Source organism: Miscanthus floridulus, chromosome 6 (assembly GCF_019320115.1).
Source record: "Miscanthus floridulus cultivar M001 chromosome 6, ASM1932011v1, whole genome shotgun sequence".
NCBI lineage: Eukaryota > Viridiplantae > Streptophyta > Magnoliopsida > Poales > Poaceae > Miscanthus > Miscanthus floridulus.
The window spans coordinates 75,038,837-75,059,864 of record NC_089585.1 but is presented as its reverse complement, the minus strand read 5'-3'; the positions used below and the strand labels follow the sequence as shown (position 1 = coordinate 75,059,864).

General features: G+C 45.4%; 1 pseudogene; it reads left to right on the top strand.

The window, feature by feature from the left end:
• The first annotated feature begins 17,549 nt into the window (after nt 1-17,549).
• Nucleotides 17,550-20,583, top strand: LOC136460714 (uncharacterized; annotated as a pseudogene).
• Nucleotides 20,584-21,028: the final 445 nt, after the last annotated feature.

The window sequence follows — 21,028 nt, the reverse complement described above, 5'->3', positions numbered from 1 at the left end:
GTTCCCCTTCGTATTCTTCGCAGCCATGGAGGGTGGTGGCAGTCCCTCGCGCCATCGGGAAAAGCGTTCCAAGAAGAATCAAGATCGTGCTGCTGTTCCTAAGCCGCCCGGCCGCACCAAGGCGCATTTTAAGCTTGGTGGTGCTGGTGGTTCCCGCGCTGCCCGTGGCCAGTGGCGTCCAGGGGTCCTCGGCTGCTGTCCCTCCTCCTGCTCCTGCCCCTGTTGGGGCTGAGCCGTGGTTGATGAAGAAGAGGAAGCGCTGGACCGTGCCGGAACGCACCCTTGCTGTTCCACCGCATCGCACCCCGACTCGAGGTCCGCTAGGGACAATTCAGCTTGTTCCATTCACCGGTGTGTCGCCAATCATGAGGGAGCCCGCCATGGCTCCAAATCCGGCTGATGGATGGACTCCTCCCCTTCCTGTGGATTATCGTCACCGGGTCAAGGACATCCGGTACCACAGGGGAAGGAACTTGTATGCTGAGGATGAGAAGGATCTCCGCCTTGAGTATCGTTTCTGGCACCCCTTTTCATTATGATTTCTATGATTCCATTCTGTATCGGAAGTTTTTGAAGAAAAAGGAGCCACCGGTCCTTCAGGTGAAATGCATTGATGCATATTCTCTTGGCAAGTACAAAGAACCCGAGCTGCAGCAGATGATTAGGGATATACAATCAATGGGGCTGTCCTACCTGCTAGAGTTTCGGAAGAATTGGAACAACGAGCTGATTTGTCAGTTTTATGCTTCTTATCATCATGAGCGAGACCAGACCGGTGCTGTGGACATTATTCATTGGACCACTGAAGGCAAGCACTATAAGGTAGACTTCGTCAATTTCTCTCGCCTTCTAGGTTTGGGTCACAGCGACCGGACTGCCACTGAGTTGACTGAGTATGAGGATCTTGCTTTAGAGGAATACCAACACATGTATCTTGAGGGCCACAGAGCTGATGGACAGACCACCTTTCTGAAGCCCTACTATTATGTTCTGAACAACATCTTGAGACAGATCTTGTATCCCAAGGTCGGTGACTCCACCTTCCTTCGAGATGATTCACAGAAGGTGCTTCAGCGGTTTGGAGATGAGTTCCAGAAATTTTCCATCAGCAGATACATTTGGAACAAGATTCATGATGCTACCGAGGATCCGGTAAAGCATCTTCCCTATGCTCCGTACATCATGCATATCATTGAGCATGTATCAGGCATCCGGTTTCCCTCTGACTCTGAGCATAAGCTACTCAAGATATCCAACAAGACCTCCATCGTTGCTGCTAGAGAACTAAAAGAAAAAGCTGAGGCAGTCAAAGGTAAAGGGAAAGGTCCTTCGGGTTCTCGCTCTCGCCGTGGAGCTGCCACCACTGCTGCTCGCTCATCTAGTGACGAGCCCCTCTCTTCGTCCTCCTCCGGAAAGAAGCCCAACAAGTTCAAGTTTCTGATGACTTACATGTTTGGACAGTGTTGTGCTAGTGCTCAGCGTGAGCACGACATGCAAGAGAGGCTATATCGTTTGGAGCAGCACGCCGGGATTGTATCTTCTCCTCCGCCGCCGTTTGTGCCTCCTCGTGATCCGTTAGCTCTATATGATGAGGCTTGTGCGGCGTACGCAGATGATGCCACTTCTCGCCCGCATGGCAAAGGGAAAGCAACTGAAGATGATGACGAGTATCAAGAGGAAGAAGATGATGAAGACGACGACGATGGTGAGGAAGGTGACCAAGGCGACGATGATGACTACGACGACGAGTAGTTGGTTTCTCATGCGGCCTACCCCTTTTGGCACTTGTTGACAAAGGGGGAGTGTTAGGCTTTGATTTATTGTAATAAGTTAGTTGGTCTTTATGTTTTGGAACTTTAAAACTTTAGCGTGTATGAACTATGTCGTGTGGTGGCAACCTTATGATGGACAATTATCTATATGTGTTTGATGGATGTTTGTAGGACAAAGTTATGGTCATCTATTTATCTAATTAGCTTCTACTTGTCTCTACTTATGATGGTGAATGAAATCTAGATGGCCATGTGTTGTTTCACATTTCTACTTTGAAATCGTGGCCATCGTATTCTTTTTATTTGTTGAGTGAAATAACATGTCATATTGCATTCTCTTCACACTTATCTATTTGTTCACATACACTTGTTGCACCCCACGGATTGCAAAATTTAGGGGGAGCTTTTGTCTTGATGTATGCAAATCATGTATAGATGACTCTAAATGAAATTCAAATTCTTGCATACATCAAGGGGGAGCTCTTCATAAATTTTGGGGTTCAAAAGCTTTAATTCTTTCATTCCTATAAAAGCCTAAGTTGGTTGTCATCAATTACCAAAAAGGGGGAGATTGAAAGTGCATTTGCCCCCTACGTGGGTTTTGGTGTATTGATGACATCCAAATTAGGGACTAATGTGATCTTAATGAGATATGTTACAGCTATTAGTCCCGTGAAAGAATCAAAGAGTTGATAAAGATGTAATGGTATCCCTCAATTATTCAAGTTGCAAAGGCGGACGAACTCAAAACGATCTTCAAAGGTTTTAATTTTAAGTTTGAGTTTAGGATCCGCCGCACTATTAAGAGGGATGCAAATTTAATTGGTCTGAGGAAGATAGAGTGCTCAAGCATTTAAATAAAATCTAAAGAGTGACACTCTTGCACTTCACGAGCACATAGAATAAATTTCTGTGACTGTCGACTGTCGGAAGTCCCGACGTAAGTTAGAACTACCGACAGTCGGAAGTCCCGACCTAAGCCAGGAGTCCCTGACACCTGTGCTTCTGACTGGCTCGCTGTCTGTGCACGTCGGAAGTCCCGACGTTCTCCGGGAGTTCCGACCGTCGGAAGTCTCGACGTTCTCCGGGAGTTCCGACACTGACCTGACCCATGCCGGGAGTCCTGGCATCAGAGGGTGCTGACTGTCTGTTTTACTGCGCATGTCGGAAGTCCCGACGTTCGTCGGAACTACCGACCGTCGGAAGTCCCGACGTTTGTCGGGAGTTCCGACACTGACTTGCTACGCGCTGACTTCTGACCTCCGTGAACAGTGTTTTCTGTTATCGTCGGAAGTCCCGAGATCTGCGTCGGAACTTCCGACGTAGATCTGAACGGTTGGATTTTCACTTGGAGTATAAATACTTCTCACTTCACTTCTAACCGTTACGGACTCACTTACAGCGACCCACTTCGTGCTCAACAGCTCCAAGCAACTGAAAGCGCCCCTCTCCTTCCCCCTTTGCTCCAATCTTCGATTCCCTTAGGGTTTGATTGAAAGGAGAGTGGATTAAGTGAGAGCATCACTTTGGAAAGCTTGAGCACTTGATTTCTTCGTCAAGCCGGTTGATTTTGCGTCTATTACTCTTGGGGTTTTACCCCTAGCCGGCTAGGCGTCGCCCAAGAGCTTCCATCTTGTGGAAGAGCCTCGGGAAGTTTGTATTACCCCTCGATTTCTTAGTGGAAAGCTCAAGTGACCTTTGTGGTCGCTTAGAGAGAGGCAAGGAGGTGGAAAAGACTCCGACCTTTGTGGTCACCTCAACAACGAGGACGTAGGAGCTCCTTAGTGGGGTTCCGAACCTCGGGATAAATCTTTGTGTCCCGTGTGCTTGTTGTTGTGATTGCTAGATATTACTTGTATGTGTTTGTCTCTCTCTCTCCCAAATTTCCATTTTAGGGTTTGGACTCGATCTACGGTTTGGAGGCATTACGGCGTCAAGGGAGTGACCCAACATCTTCACCAAACCACTAGGAAGTGAGGTTGTAAGTTCATTTATCCGCAAAGTTAAATTTGGCACTGCTTTTGTAGTTCACGTAGGCGTCGGAACTGCTGACGTTTGCGCCGGAACTTCTGACAACGTCGGGAGTTCCGACCCAAACGTCGGGACTTCCGACAGTGACTGACAGAATTGAACTTAGCCTTTGCAGTAAATTTTTAGATACGCCTATTCACCCCCCCTCTAGGCATTGTTAGATCCTTTCAGCTGAACTGCTACCGCCTCTCCTTCATCGCTGATGTGACCGTGCCGCCGCGGTGCGCCGTCGCATGGCTCGACCGCATGTGGCCAGCCTTCCTTCGTCATCCTCTGCCCCAACCGTCACATCGGCTAGGTCTACGGTAGTCTACTGATGCTCCCTCGCCAGCCAGTTAGGTCTTAGGTGCTCTAGATCATCGGGGCAGCTGCGCCACCACCGCGGACGGCCGCGTGTCGCTGCAGCTCGCTCCAACGCATTTCGCCGCCCTGCGTTGCTGCTTGATGTATGTGGTTGGATCGTGGTTCAAGGTCGGCCCGGGCAACGGGCCTGCGTAGGTCCCTGGTGGCCAGTGTAGCCGTGCTGTGCCATCGGCCACTGTGCGCTGGGTCGTCGGAGGTGTGCGCGGGGGAATTCCAAGAAGGTCAGGGGGTTAAGTGAGAAGATTTGAGAGAGGTGGAAATAGCGTTAGGATTTAGTTGTAATTCGGGAGAAGTTTGAGGTCTCTTTTGTTAAATCACCAACGTGCGCAGGTTTCCCCCGCGCGGGCCGTCTAGCGTGGACCGCGCGGGCGAATTCGTTTTCCTTTTTCATAAGGAAATAGAAATAGTTTTCTAATTTAATTTTTGAGCTGATCTTTGGTAAATCATATAAAATCATGTAGGTGTCCAAAATTTATGAAACAAATTTTGTTAGGTTCTTAAAATTACGCTCTATCTGTTAGTGTATTTAGTTCATATATATACATGTTTGTACCAGGGGCTATTAAGTAATTTGAGAGTGCTTAATATTATTAGGTTAAATATTGTAAGAATTTTTGTGATAAATTGGTGATAGCTTCAGTCCTGAAATTTTTATGGTAGTTTCATTGTATTATTATGTGTTCACTATAATTTTTGTAGCTTTAGAATAGACTAAGCATTAGGATAGTTAAATGCTTTTTGTTTTAAATATGCATTAAATCATTAGTAGGAATAAAGATATATCCTTCATTTGTAAAGCTAGGTGTTTATTAGTTGAACCAAACACTTTGCTTGGTAAAGATGATAGTTAGCTTAGTACCTTAGTCATTAGAGCTAGCTTAATAGCTTAGTATGCGTATTCTTATTTTAAAAGTTGCTGTTGCATAAATGTTAAGTGTTGCATCATCATCGCATGCATGTAGAGAACGAGTTGGTGAAGATCATGACCACCGGTGATCATGAGTTCGAGGAGATTGTCGAGGAGTACGAGGAGGAGATTCTCGTGCAGGAGAAGGCCCCAGAGTCACCACTGACTGACTCAGCTGATACCGTGCCTACCCAGGCAAGCCCCGATATATGACCCTTATTTTTAATAATCACTGAATATATATATATGTGATGTGCATTTACGTTACAGAAATTTTATGAAAACCACATGCATATATATAACTATCCTATGAGTCCTACTAGTATAGGTTTGAGTAGCTGCTATGTTTAGGTTTTCGGTAGCGTGAGTAACCTGCCATTACTCACAATAGGTGATTATTATAATTACTCTCATGATAAAATGATAAAAAATGGAGACATGGCAGGGGATATGATATGGGTATTGGTGGGTGTAACAGGTTATGTCCCGCGGCCAATAGGACTTAGCTTGGTTACACTGCTTTTCCCTATTCATGTCGATTAAGTATTGTCCATTGCTATGGATGGTAGTGAGGTCATAGACTTATTATCCTAAGCACATATTTACTTATGGGAGTGGGAAGGCTTGTTATGCTCTTATCGTGGGTTCTGGCTCTTTTCGGACCGATTGATTGGAGGCAGAAAAAGGTGGAGGTCTAAGCACCATACTAAGACGGGGTCTCAAGTGTGGGGGCTTAGAGTCTAAGTTTGGACGGGGACCTAGATCCCATGATAGGAGTGGAATAGGTTGATCTTGTTTGTGCCTGGGATACAAACATGACGTGTGTTTCGGGGTACCCACTGAGATACATTGGTTCGCGAATCACCATTTCCGTGAGACGGTACGACTTGGCTATGGTCTAGCACCATAGTAAGAACGGAAAGATTAAAGATGATAAAATGGTTCTGATTGCTCAATCATTGCTTAAAAGTAGAACATGTGCTTACCTAGAATGGTTAGCTAATGAAGTAATCATGACTGCTAATAAAACTTGAGTATAAGGGTGAACTATTAGTAATGCTTTTCGTAACAAAAAGAACACAGCAAACCCATATTATCTATCATATCCTTGAGAGTCGGGAAACTATTCTCACTAGTCGGGTAAGTCTTGCTAGTACATTGTGTACTAAGGGTTTAATTTATCTCTGTTGTAGGTGCAGCTTGAGAGGAGCTCTTGTATGGAGGATTCTTCTGGTGGACACAGACAGATCCTTGTATCGTTTTCCGCTAGATGTTTATTTTTATTCCGCTGTTTAATTATTGCACTCTAAACTCTGGTATTGTAATAAATAATTTTTAAAAACTCTTGTTGTATGAAATGGCATAAGTATTGTAAGTTCGTACTCATTATTGAATTCTGCATGTAAAACGTGGATTGTTTCGAGTTCTCTCTTGGGGTGGGCTCGATGAAGCTGTCTAATGTAGCTAACTTTTAGGGTGCTGAGTGTCTCGTGAAAGACGAGCGCCTTCGAAAACGTATTATTTCAGATGATTCTGTCACAAATACTCCATAACTATTTTCAAATTTTATATAATAAAATATAGAGAAATGCATAGGCCACATCTAATGATATCATATCAGTAAATTCATGTCCGGAAATACTTGGGACTGTTACTATGTCGTATGTGATGCGATGAGAAAAATGGCACTAGCCAATTATAGGACTCCCTTGCTCGCGAGTGATCCGATGCAAATAGACCACAGGTTCGGCTAGACAGCTGAGTGCACAGAAAATCCACCGCCCCCCTGCTCCCTGCTCCGTATCCGTCTGCATCAGCTCCCGACTAGACAGCTGAGTGCACAGAAAATCCACCGCCCCCCTGCTCCCTGCTCCGTATCCGTCTGCATCAGCTCCTGTGCAGAACATGCACTGCACGTGGGTCCATCGTCCGTTTAGGCTTGTTTAGCTTATAAGCTGTACTTTTTCAGCTAATGAATAATATTTTTCTCTCTCACACTAAATCGGTCAACAATATTTTCAACCATGACTTATTAGTCAACTAAGCCCAAACAAACAGGACGAATATGCATAATATAACCATGGCCTACCGACCAGTGACTGTATGCCTGGCACACGGTGCGAACGAACGGTGCGCCAAGACGGGTCTCTGTGCCATAAAGTCCGGATTAAAAAAATTAGGAGTGTCACATCGGTTGTCTCATGGAGTACACGTGAGAGTGTTCGGATGGTGATAATAAAACAAATTATACAAGTCCTCAGTAATCTACTAGACAAATTTATTAAACCTAATTAATCTATCGTTAGCACATGTTAATGTAGACCACATTATCAAATCATATACTAATTAGGTTTAAAAATTTCTGTCTCGTAAAGTAGTCACAACCTATTTAATTAGTTATTTTTAAATTTATATTTAATACTTTATATATCTGTCTAAATATAGAGATGGGATAGGAACTTAACAAAACAAGAGGTCGGGCCGTCGGGGTCGGTTGGTTGCCGAAAGGTGGCCGTCGATTCCAAAGCGGCCAGCCGCGACCCGGCGCCGCCCACTGACGTGGCACCGGCACGCGCCCCTCTGGCCTCTAGTTTTCGTTTTCGTTTTTCTTCGCCCCGTGTCTTTGTACTTTACACCCTGCTTTGGGCGCGCGTATTTCATTATGCACCGCCACCTTCTTTCTTTTTTCATCATCATCATATATATATAAATACTGGGTCTGGGTCTGGGTCTCCAGAATGCTCCAGCTGCGTATTGCATTTCCACGTGTTTTGCTACTATATATGTACGTACGGTATAAAGCAGAGGAGATACGCGCTTCTATATATTTTTTGGTTCACGAGCACGCATGATTGTTCTTTTCGAGTATTTCCTCGCTAGCTAGCAGGGTTGAATTGTCCAAGTCATATGCTCATGCGCGGCTCCATTAAATTTTTATTTCCATACACGATTTCCTGCTATCTTTTCTTGTGCTTCCTCGCGTCACAGATATACACTTGTTTTGTCCATAATGTAAGCATTTTTATATAGTCGTTTGGACAGTCTAGAGCTTGTTTGTTGGACGCACTCGTATCCATCTTAATTCATGTTCGTCGTAATTGATTTGAATAAAACTTAGTTTAATTTTCACCCTAAACACACGTGAATTAAAGTTGGATATTAGTGCATCTAGACAAGGTCTTAAGGAGAAAGAAGAAATGCTGCTACAAGAACGCTTTACACTTGTTGACAGATTACAAACGGTAGAAATGTTTATACTTATGAGAGAAGGGAAAGACACTGGAACATGCTCTAATGTGTCAGTTTGACTACAATTCCTTGTGAATTATATTGTCTTTAAATAAAAATAGATATGTATATCAATACCAAAGTATATTTCATGATCAATATAACACCAATATTATTACGATGCCGATTTCTATGAGTCTTTACATACTAATGATGAAAACTACAACTATTTGATATAGGATAAACTTAATATGATCAGGTAAAAAACTAATGCCGAGTGAGGTTTTTTTTAGACGAGTAACAGGATTCTATGGCATCTCTTTTTTCAATGAAAAGTATCATTATGTGTACAAATTAAACTATAGTTGGTAAAGAAGCTTGGATTGATTAATTGATATGTGTACCACAAGGACAGCCACCAGCTTGCCTTCGAAGGTACGTGTGTGTGTGTGTAGCTTTTGGAGGTAAAGCATGTTTGGTTTGGTGGCCAAGCCAAAGTTTCACAACGTACAGTAAAAGTTAACCTGGCATTAATTTTTGGTTGGCGTCAAATTCTGGCGGTGGCCAAAAAGACCTGCCAAAGTCTTTGTAAAGGATAGGGTGGCAAATTCCTCATTGTTGATGTGCCATCTCCTGAATGGTTGCATATGACGCATTGCCCTTTGCTTGGTTTTTAGTATGAGCATGGAACAATTAGGCCTTTTTAAATCCATGGAGTAAAGTTTTGGGGTGTCACATTAGATGTTACATGGGGTGTCGCGGGGTGTTCGGATACTAATAAAAATACAAATTACAGAATCCGAGACGAATTTATTAAGCCTAATTAATCCATAATTAACACATGTGTCACTGTAGCACCACGTTGTCAAATCATGGACTACTTCGACTTAAAAGATTCGTCTCGCAAAGTAGTCGCAATATGTGCAATTAGTTATTTTTTAGTCTATATTTAATACTCCATGCATGTATCCAAACATTCGATGGGATATGATGTAAACTTTTGGGGAGAAACTAAACAAGGCCTTATTATAGTTTCTAAACCGTTACATCAGAATAACAGTCAATGTGAAGCATTATAAGAATAACAGTCAATGTGAAGCATTATACTCACTCTGTGAAACAAATTGACTCATGTTGACTACATTTCAACGTATAATATAAGAGAAATAATGACATATAGGACTAGAAGCCATATGTCATACACTGATACCCGTTTGGTATATATGACCCTCACTTCGGTTTGGTCACAACCCAAACACTCATTTCTAGTCATTGGCCATGGATAATAAACCAAACATACACTAAAGCAGCAGTGTCGAAATTAGCCCAATTTCACCACACAGGAGGCGATAAACATAAATAAGGCCCTGATTAGCTGTGGTGCGACTTCTTATTCGGTAGTATATAGCTGTCCGGATGATTGGATCTCGGGTCATTGATGATTGAACCACCACCTTTGATTTTGCACAAAAGCCAGGAGCACTTGACCAAACTTACTTTTGATGGTGATGACGATGAACTGATGATTGTACAGGCCTAACAGGGGGACCGTGTATGCGTACATGTTCGCTCGCTGAAAAAACAAATAAACTGAAAAGGACTATTCGTTGATTTATCGTGAGAGAAAAACACTATTTCTTCACTAAAAAAGTATGACTAATAAATTCAAGTGAACAGGCAGACCCGGTAGTAGTATAGAGCAGCATGAATGTTTGATGTTTCCATGAGTCCTCATCGTTACTCTTTGTCCGTAAGGACTGTCCATGGCTTCATGCCACCTGCGATCGATATTATAATATGATATACCACTTCTTACAGTAAATTAAGCATAACGTGTCCAAGTTTTGACCAAAAGCAAAAGGAAGAGAGGTGGTACTTGCTGGATCAAAGTAATGGAAAGTGCAAGTGCTAATTAAGCAGATTAGTCAAAACCAGAGAGGCATGGCGCCGGAACGTACGTCCAAGTCAGCCCGGCCATATTGACACGTTAGGGCCCCTTCTAGGGTGCGTTTGATAGAGATCGAGACTCTCGTAGAAACGTTTCGAATTCAGATTCTCTTAAGAAATGTTTCAGATGATGAATCAGAATCACTTTGGGAGATCATTTGGTCGGTAGTCTGGATTTGGATTCACAAAATAAATATTTTTTTCATAAAAATCAGATAAATATTTTTTCAAAAAATTCAAAAGTTTTTGTGGGTGAAGAATAATTAAAGTCCTTTTTAACTTGTTCCACTTGAAAAGGATAACTGAAAAAAAAATTAGCTGTTAGTGCAAAGGAGAGGCCAGAAACAAATCGGACGAAACTACTCTATAGGCCGTTTCGCGTGGACAGTATAAAAAAGGAGAATCGAGGCTTGGATCAAAACGCTACCACTCATCTCCTAGAATGAGCATAATAATTACTAAGCTTGGGCGCATATAACTCGAGGCCATGGTATCAATCAACAAATAAAGAGAGGCACGGAGCACAGATCGCTCTAGTGAAGGAAACTACTTGTGGTTACAACAAACGGTAATGAAGCCATTAACTTTAGATTAGTGCACCCGAAGTTTGGATTTGATGGGAGTTTGTGTTCACACCGAGAACGCGGCTCTGCTGACTGCTGGTGATCCAAGGGAGGCATCCACAGTGACGGGCTGACGGCGGTGACAGCGCACATGACATGCATGAGCTTGGGACTGGCAGGGAAAAGGCGCCGGGACGGGAATAAAGCGGCTGAGATGTGTCCAAATCTGGCTGGAGTGACGCTGCCACTGGTACGTTGCAGATCTTCGCCCTCCGGCCTCCGGTGGCGCACCGCGCACGCGAGTTCCTACGGCGCGGCGTCCCCTGGCCCTGGGCGGGACAGCCTCCTCGTGCGGCGCACATGCATGCCAGCTCCTTCTCCAGTTCCACGCCCATCTGCGTGCCCTCACGCCCTGCGCACGCCCAACTGCATGCATAGCCTTTGTCTTATTCCGGATCCCGGATCCCATCAGCCCCCCCGTGGAATGGATCAATGATGATCAACGCCAAATCTCTAGATTATTGTAATTATTATGCTCATTCTAGGAGTATTTAAATTTGTGTGGCGACGACTTTCCCTGTTTTAATATTCATATATACTGCAGGCCCGTGGCCCTTCTAATGAGATGCGAATCTGTTGTACAGTTTTTCTCCTTTCGGCCTTAGTTCGTTTCTCTTATAATCAGTACTTTTCAGCTTATTTTTTTAAGTTAGAATATTGTTTTTTTCTCACAATAAATCAGTCGGAACAGTGTTTCGGCTTGTTTTTTCAGCGAAGTGAACGGGACCGATTCATGGGTTTGTTCGTTTGGGCTTGTTTGGCTGATAAGCCATGACTAAAAGTACCGTTGGCTGATTTAGTGTGAGAGAAAAATACTGTTCGTTAGCTGAAAAAATACGGTTTATAAGCCAAACTGAAGCGACCCCGATTTCCGCGAAGGAAAATCCACAGCGTCGAAGTGTAATAAGACCGTTGTAGATCATATTACTCAAATTCCAGTCGAATATCACATCCATACAACGATAATATCAGAGTACAAATAGTGCGGAATTACATAAATTATTACATCGCCGCATTGGCGGAATCAAAAGTAGCATTCATTCAGAACGGCTTGAAGATAAGATCGCCAAACTCGAGCGTAGGAACGAATCCCTCAACCGTCAAACTCCTCGGAGCTATACTCCTCAGCAGAACCTGTGTGCCAAAATTTATCAGTACGATTTGTACTGACCACTCCCAACCCTATGAACATTGCTTTGTGGAATTTGGATGCAAGTTGGATATAGTCAAAGAAACCTATAAGGCTGGGGTTTCCTATGTATTTAGCATATCAAGTATATATAAGTGTAGTCAAGTTTTAACACCATTCCCACACACATTCCACCCCATTCCTATCCCAGAGCCAGGTTTCGATCCTGGGATTGATATACCACCATCACCACACCATCACCATACCATAACCATACCATCATTCAGTCGATAGGCCAACTCCCTCTCGGCACTGTCTCAAGGCCCGTAGCCCCTGGCTACGACCGACACTCTCTCATGGGAGAAGAAGAGAAGGACTCATCTCACTATCTAGTTTACGCGAAACCCAGGAAAGGTCCATAGCCGACAAGTTGGCATATGTATCGATCGATCAACCATACACTCTGCAGAGGTTTTACATAACCACCAGATCTGCCTTCCTTGCTGACCGTCGTCAATTGGGCTGATTCCGATCGCTTGCTAGCCTAGGATAATACCACTCTACCATTCAGCCCTGGTACACCCCAAGTCCAGTCTGGGGTGGCTGAAACTGTGAGTCATGAGCCGGGTCCACAAGGTCTCCATGAAGTCTCGAAAGGGTGTGGGGGAGATCCTCCGCGCCCTGTACCTCCTTACACTATCCGCTATCAACCTAACAGTAGTGGCAATATCCTACCAAGTAGTCCGGCCGTCCCGCACCATATAGGGCGAGTGGTACGTAAGGCTTCCCGATGAATCTGAGTACTAGTAAGTCCTTAGAGATGACCAAGCCAGAATGTCTTCATCAGGGTTTCTATTTGTCGTGCCACCACAGCACCTCCATCCCGGGCTCCTCCCATCACAGGTTCACACCCAGGACCACCTCATATACCTTTTACCCACCACAGGTATCTATTCCAGGGGTGCCCAGGTAGCACCACACGGCATGACTTGCCCCAGGCTCGTCGTATACTCCAACTTGGTCGACACAACCCTCACCCTCCACACACCCAAGTCACACACGCAGCACTCTCCCCATAGTCCAGATAACACCAGTTTCCACCACGCATGTAGTATAAGCGTAGTAGAAGTATAAGTAATAAAATATATAGCAGTAAGCGTGTGTCTAGCCTAATAGCAGGGGTAAGGTTGTGTCAAGGTAAAGGCCTTCAAGTAAGCATACTACCATGCAATTTCTATCATAATATGACTGTAGCAGTAAAGTAAAGCATTAGCAGTTCTATATTAGCCATGCGTAATAGGTGCTACGAGATTGGATGGGATGTGACACCTTCAGTATAGTCGTCTCCGTTCTCCTCACGGCACTCACGATCCTCGTCTGTCTGGTTCTCCTCCGAGTCCGCATCGATCGCATCATAGTCGCGTTCGCGACGTCTATAGAATAGCACAAAGAAGCAATGGAAATTCAAAAGAGCCAAATGCACTCAAACATGGGTTCATTGCGTAGAGCTTGATTTTAGATGAATTTTGGTCTTGGTTTCGTATTTTTCTGAGGTCGTATGAATTAGTTATGAATTTCCGAAGTTTAAATCATTTCTGAAATTGGAAAAGGCTGAATTAATCTTGGGCTGACACGTGTCACGCAGTGACTGGTCCACGTGGCATGCTGACGTCAGCATGACGTCATCGTCCCGGTTCTAGTACTGACAGGTGGGGTCCAGCTGACGTCGGCATGACGTCAGCATGACGTCAGCAACGTCATCAGTTCTGATAGGTGGGTCTAGGGACTCTTGGGTCACTGACATGTGGGTTCGGTCAAAGTCAACGTCAGTCAACGGTCAACGGTCAGAGTCACTAACATGTGGGGCCTGGCTGCTGACGTCAGCAGCTGATGTCATCGTGACATCACCCCGGCTGTGTTGGCTTCTGACGTGTGGGTCTCGTGTGACGTCAGCATGACGTCAGCATCTGACATGTGGGTCCAGAGTGACCGTGTCACTGACATGTGGGGCCAGGTCAACGGTCAACGTTGACCGGTCAACGGTCAACATGGGCTGGGTCTCAAACGGGCCCTAGTGGGCTCGGGTTGGGCTAGGCTTGGCCCGCCACGTGGCATGCTGTGGTGCTGCCACGTCACGTCCCTAGGCCTCTACTGGGCCATGGTCCATGGCTCACGGTGGACCAAGAGGTGCTGGTCCATGGACCGCAAACAGGACTACGGTGGACCGAGTCCACCCTCCTTCTCTCAGGCGCGGTCCTTGTGCACCGGGTGCACGCGCGAGTGGCCGACGAGGGGAGGGGGGTGTTCCCCTGTTTCTCCCGCGGCGGTGCTCCTGCCGACGGCGAGCTCGCTGGTGAGCCTCCATGGCGGTGCTGGTGTCCAATTAGGGAGGGCAAAAGCTTCCCCAGGCCACGGCGATCATGATTCTGGGGTCTAAGTGGTGGCCGGGGCCTTCCAGGGCGTTGGCCATGGCGGCTGGCGGCTCGGTAGTGCTCGCCGGTGGCGAGGTCGCGCACGTAGGCTCTCCAGTGGCTAAGCTGGGCAGATGAGGGCTTCTGCGGTTCCGTGGGTGCACGGCGAAGGTGTCCAGGGCTCAAGGCGAGGCTTCGGGTTCCCAGGTGGCCGGTAGGGACGTCCCGGCGGCCACGGCGACATAGTGACGACGGCGAGGCGCGCGGGTGAACCACGGGGCTCCAGCGGGGTGGTCACGGCGTGGTCGCGGACGTGTGCGTGGGTGCGTGTGTTCCTAGCGGCCAGAGACGACCCTAGCCTACGCGCTCCCGGTGTGGAGCGCCATGGCCGACAAGGTGAGGTTTGGCGGCGGGCAGAGAGAGACCGAAAGGGGGCTCACCGTGGGTGTTGTGGAAGAGGGGATGTCGGTGTAGTGACGAGTTGCGGCCGTGTAGCTCCGGAAGCCGTGCAGTGCCGACCCACGACCGTGATGACGACGACGGCGTCGCCCCCGGCTCCAGCGACTTCGGCAGCACGCGGGGGCTCCGATCCTCCTCTCACGATCTCCTTCTCGGCCCTCTGATCTCGGTGCGGTGCGGCTGCTGGGCCACCAAGCGGCGGCTGTGGCTGAGGGAGAGGCTGAGGCGCCAGGCGTGGCTTTATAGCCGAGCACCATACTTCCCATGGCGGTTGGCATCGTGCGGTGGAGGCGTGTGCACCGCATCAGACGGTGGCGCGGGGTTGCATGAGCGCGGCGCAAGGGGGACAGGGTCATGCCCCCGGCGTGACCCCCTGGCCCGCCCCTACCACCGCTGTCGGCTCTTGGTCGCGCGGCGGTTGAGCGTGGCGTGGAGAAGATGAACGGGAGGGCTGTCATGCGGGGCCCGCGTGGCAGCGGCAGCAGGCGAGCGGAGGGCGCGCGGGCGTGCTGGGCTGCTGCGCGCGAGTTGGGCCGGCCTGCTGCGCGCTGGCGGGGCTGCTTGCTGGGCTGCTGCGCGCTGGCGGGCCGAGAAGCCGAGTAGGCCTGGGCTGCGAGGCCTTCTCCTCTTTTCTTTTCTTTTCTGTTTTCTTTTTCTACTTCCTTGATTTGAATTCAAATTTGGTTTTTAAATTTGGATTCCAAATTGGTGCACCATATTCATTGGAGTTTAGATATGAGGCCCACCATATTCTTTTATATATTTATATATTAGGAATTTATTTAGCTAGTTTGTATATCAATCATAGGTGTAGTTTGATATATATAAAAATAGGATTATTATTCTCTTTTTACACAATTATCCTTTGTTTTTGAATAGTAATTACTCTATGGTGTGTTTCTTTTAAAAGAGTTGTCAATCATAACATAAAACAAATGGAAATCCAAATCACAATTTGGGTCAACAATGTATGCAACACTTTATTTGTTAGAAATTAAGTAATCATAATCAACAAAAGACATGCCATGCTTATGTGTTAACTTGGGTTGGGGTTAGACCTAATGCATCTCTTAGGTTGGGTTACTATACATGATACTCATCATCACATGAGAGTTTTGAGAAAAATTTTGTAGTTGGTATTTTTGGTGTATGGATTTTTGGGTTGTTACACAAACAAGCCTAAACGAACGGGGCTCTTATTGCTAATCTCTCTCGGTCTGAACTCTGATGAAGCAACCAGAGGCTCCAAAGTGTGTGTATGTATCGTCACCAGAGACTAGTTATTAGTGCTAAATAACGCCCGCCGCCTTAGCCACGAAGGCATAATAGTGCTAGATATAGTAACATCACACGTCACCCGTTCCTTTTATTATATATATCTTGCTGTCACGCAAAGCGTTGGAATTAACGAGATACGCGTGTCTGAATTGGTCTGTCTGATGACAATCTGAAGCATCATCATCCGCAGCAACAGCAAGCAACGTATCTGCTGCCTCTCTCGTACGTTGACCACGTTTTTGTTTTTTTGTTTAAAAAAAACCCGTTGATAAGGCTTTCTTGTGAAAGAAGAAGAAACCCAGCGAGCGCCACGACGGCTGGAGCAGCAGCAGTAGACAGAGCCTTTCCATTGCTTCTCGCGGTCGGGCCAGATGTGTAGCTAGACTGAGCCCTTCAGAGCTTCTTTAATCTTACATTCGGGCCGCCGCGCTGGGCTGGATTTATACATCATCTCTAGATGGGCTGAGTAGCTTCCGGTTCCCACGCTACTGCATGCGATAGGCTCTTAATGGAAAAAGTCCACTTTACCTCTCTCATCTTTTGCAATAGTCAGCTTTGCCTCCTGATCCCGAAAACCAGAAAAACGACCTCCCTCATCTATCCAAACCATGCACATGACCCCCATTCCTGGTTTCAGCTGTGATTTTGGCTTTGTTGGCGCCACGGTGGATATGGGCCAAGCTGACTCAGCCCCAGGCTAGCTCGCACACAGGCGGCAGCATAGCGCGCGGCCTTGTTCGTCCACGCCGGAGACGACGCCCACACCGGCAAACAGAGAAGGGGAGCAGCGGCGGGGCGGTGGGATTTGGGCGCTGGTCGGGCGCTGGGATTTGGGCGCGCAGGCAGGAGCATTGCCGCTGCTCGGGCGCCGGTCGCCGCAAGCAGTGAAGCACAGGATTTGTGCTGACCAGGGTGAGCGGTAAGGCACAAATGGATATGTGTAGTTTTGAGTTGTTTTTGTTTCGGATTCCTTGATTCCCTTGGAATTTATGTTATTTAATTAGTGATTGGTACATCTGACTATGATTATAGCCTTTGCTTTATAGTGTTCGTCATATTTTAAGGCCAACAGGCGCCTTTATGTAGCACTTGTAGTCATATTTTAAGCACTGATGTTGTTTATTGGACCGATTTGATCAGTACTAAACCGCATAGCATGTATGTTTTGCATGTAGGCTTCAGGTGCTTAGCAATGGATGGTTGTGACTTGCTCCCTGTTCGGTTCCATTTTAATGGGGAGTTCGTGAGGAAAAGCGTAGACTATTTTATGATAGAGGAACTGAAGCTATGTCTTTTATAGACCGAGATAAGATGTCACTGCCTGAAGTTGTTGGTCATCTCTGTGACCATTGCAATGTCAAAGAAGGCACAATGTTGCATTGGCTATTTTCAGGGACAAACATGACTACAGGCCTAAGAGCTCTGGTTGATGACAAAGTGTGCCAGTACATGTCTGACAACACTACTGAAGATGGTGTTGCCGATGTGTTCGTTGAAAATCACGAGCTGGATGCAATAGCTGAAGCAAGTGAGTATGAGGGAGAGATGGAAGCTGGCTCAGAGGATGATGACATAGAAGATGAAGATCTGCATCCTTTGGCTGTTTGGAGAAAATATGAAAGCAAAGAAGAAGTAGAGAAGCAAGTTGCCCTTGTTAGAGAATTTTACAGTAGTCCAAGTAAAGGGAAAGAACAAGCAAAGCACATGCCTGGAGTGACAGCGAGAGCAAGTGAGCCTAATGTAGAAGAGAAGTCTAACACTGACAGTGAGTACATGCCTGGAGACTCATGCAGTTCAGGTGATGATGAAGAAGCAGACCAAATACATAGGAAATTTAAGGATTTCAAGAAGAAGTTCAAGAGGGGTGAGACAACAAGCTTAGATGATGTGATATATTGGGGTGTTGCATCTAGGCCTGGAATTGGGCAAGATGATGAGGATGATGGCAACTGCACTCCATATGTAGACAGTACTGATGCAGAATCTGTTGATGAAGGGCAAGGTAGCTTGCATCCAAGATTTAACAAGAAGAATCCTATTGTCAATTTTAAGTTGGGAACGAAGTTTAGTTCTAAGAAGCAATTCAAGAAGACTGTAATTAAACATGGCCTGGATGAGAGAAAGGTTATTGTCTTTGCTAAGGATGATCCAAAGAGGGTGACGGCAAAATGTGACTGGAAAGGTTGTCCATGTGTATGTTTGTTGTCAAATACTTCTAGGTCTGATAGTTGGCAGATATCTACATTTGTAAATAATCACATGTGTCCACCAAGAAGAGACAACAAACTAGTCACCTCAACTGTAATTGCTAAAAAATATGAGAAGTTCATTTTTGCCAACCCATGCTGGAAACTTGGGCATATGTTGCAGACAGTTCAAGAAGAAATGTTTGCCAAAGTTTCTATGTCCAAGCTAAAGAGAGCAAAAGCACTAGTGATGAAGAAAGCATTAGATGCAACTAAAGGGCAGTACTCTAGGCTGTATGACTACCGGATGGAGCTTCTCAGAAGCAACCTAGGAAGCACTGTTATTGTTAACAAGGAAGATAATGTAGAGCCTCCTATTTTTAGAAGAATGTACATATGTCTGCATGCTTGTAAAGAAGGGTTCAAAGCTGGCTGCAGGAAGGTTGTTGGGTTAGATGGTTGTTTCTTCAAAGGAGCAACTAATGGTGAACTTCTTTGTGCTGTTGGGAGGGATGCTAATAACTAGATGTATCCTATTGCTTGGGCTGTGTGGACAAGGAGAACAATGAAAATTGGGATTGGTTCTGTGATCTGCTCTTTAGGGATGTTGGTGTGCATGGAGGAAAGGAATGGGTTTTCATCTCAGACCAACAAAAGGTAACCTCCTGTTAATCTTTTTTGTTGTTTTCACAATTCTAAACATGTGATGGTAGATGCTTTATAATTTTTCCAACTTGTGCAGGGAATTCTTAATGCAGTTAGCAAATGGGCACCAGAAGCTGAACATAGGAACTGTGCTAGGCACATTTATGCCAACTGGAAGAAGGAGTTTCCCAAGAAGGACTACCAGAAAAGGTTTTGGATGTGTGCTAAAGCACCTTGCCTTAGGCTTTTTAACTTGGCAAGAGCGAGGCTAGCACAAAAAACCAAAGAAGGGGCACAAGCTATTCTGAACACTCATCCACAGCATTGGAGCAGAGCTTGGTTCAGGTTGGGCTCTAACTGTGACTCAGTAGACAATAATATTTGTGAGTCATTCAACAAATGGATCATTGAGGCTAGGTTCTTCCCAATAATCACCATGCTAGAAACAATTAGAAGGAAAGTAATGGTGAGGATCTAAGAACAGAGAGCTAAATTAGGGAAGTGGACAAGTGTTATATGCCCAAACATCAATAAAAAATTAAATGTCTATATATCTTTGTCCGCACACTGCCATGCCATCTGCAATGGGGAAGAGAAATATGAAGTTAAGCATTACGACAATAGGTTCACAGTGGATTTGGTATCAAAGACATGTTCATGTAGGTATTGGCAATTGTCTGGACTTCCATGTTGCCATGCCATTTCTTGTATTTTGTTCAAGACCAACTGCCTAGATGAATATGTGGCCGACTGTTACTTTGTGTACCATTTCAAACAAACATACAGCCATTGCTTGAATCCAGTTGAGGGTTTGAATAGCTGTCCCTCATCTGATAGGGTACCCCTTAGAGCTCCTGGTTATGTGAAGATGCCAGGCAGGCCAAAGACTGAGAGGAGAAGGGAGCCCACAGAAGTTAGAAAAGGCCACTAAAATGTCAAAAACTGGAATTGTTATAAAATGTAGCAAATGCCACTTGCCTGGGCACAACAGGACAATATATACCAATATAAGTGGAGCAGGAAGTTCACAGGCAGGGGGATCTCAATCAGCCGGAGGTAGCTCACAGCCAAAAGGAAATGAGTCATTTGCAAGATCACAACCAACAGGATCTCATTCGGCTGTAGGAAGTAACCAAAATGCTATTGTTGTGTTGTCCAACATACAAAAGAGCAGCACAAGCGGTACAAAAAGGAGTTCCACAGCTGATGTATCTACTGCACAGAGCAACAAAAAGGTAAGTTTACCTATATCTCAAAGTTTTAACTTATGCATCTTGTATTTCAAATTCATTCTTCGAACATCATGTACATCTTGCCTCATCTGACTTATGTAGGCAAAGGCAACAAACTCACAGAACATCATCAAATCAAGTGCACGTGCAAGGGTTTCAACAATTCCTTCTGGGTCAGCTATAATAAACCTACAAGCTAGAGTGCCCACTTCCAATGTTAATTCTAGTGTGCATGTACAGTTAACTGGTGGGACTGCATCTGTGACTGTGTCAGCTCAAGAACCAGCCAAGAAGAAGCCCAAGCCTGCTCCAAAGCAATCTGGAATTGCTCCACTCCAAATGCTTCCTCCATGGCAATATGATAGGCTATGATGTGTATAGCCTGCTGGCTATATGCCAAACTTGAATAATTATGTAGGCAAGAAACTTAAGTTCTATGGTTGATTACCTTTTATGTATGCCAAACTATGTGTTATGCCAAACATCTGGCTTTTATCTATTTGCTACTTATGCCATGTATGACAATTATTTGCACTTTTATCCATTTGTTAGTGTTGTGTTATCTGTGAGTACATGCCTATGTTATCTGTATGGTTCCTGCATAGTGCAATTATTTGCCTATGTTATCTGACATTATTGTGGTGTATGCATAGGTTCCTGTATAGTGCAAATATAAGATTCAGCATGTATTGCTTTGTTTCTTTTCTATCACGACAAGAGACAACTTGTTGGCAAAAAAAAGAAGGGAATTTGATTCATGCCATTACAAAGGGTAACATCCTGCCGATGTCGGCAAACATTGACTACTTATACATTT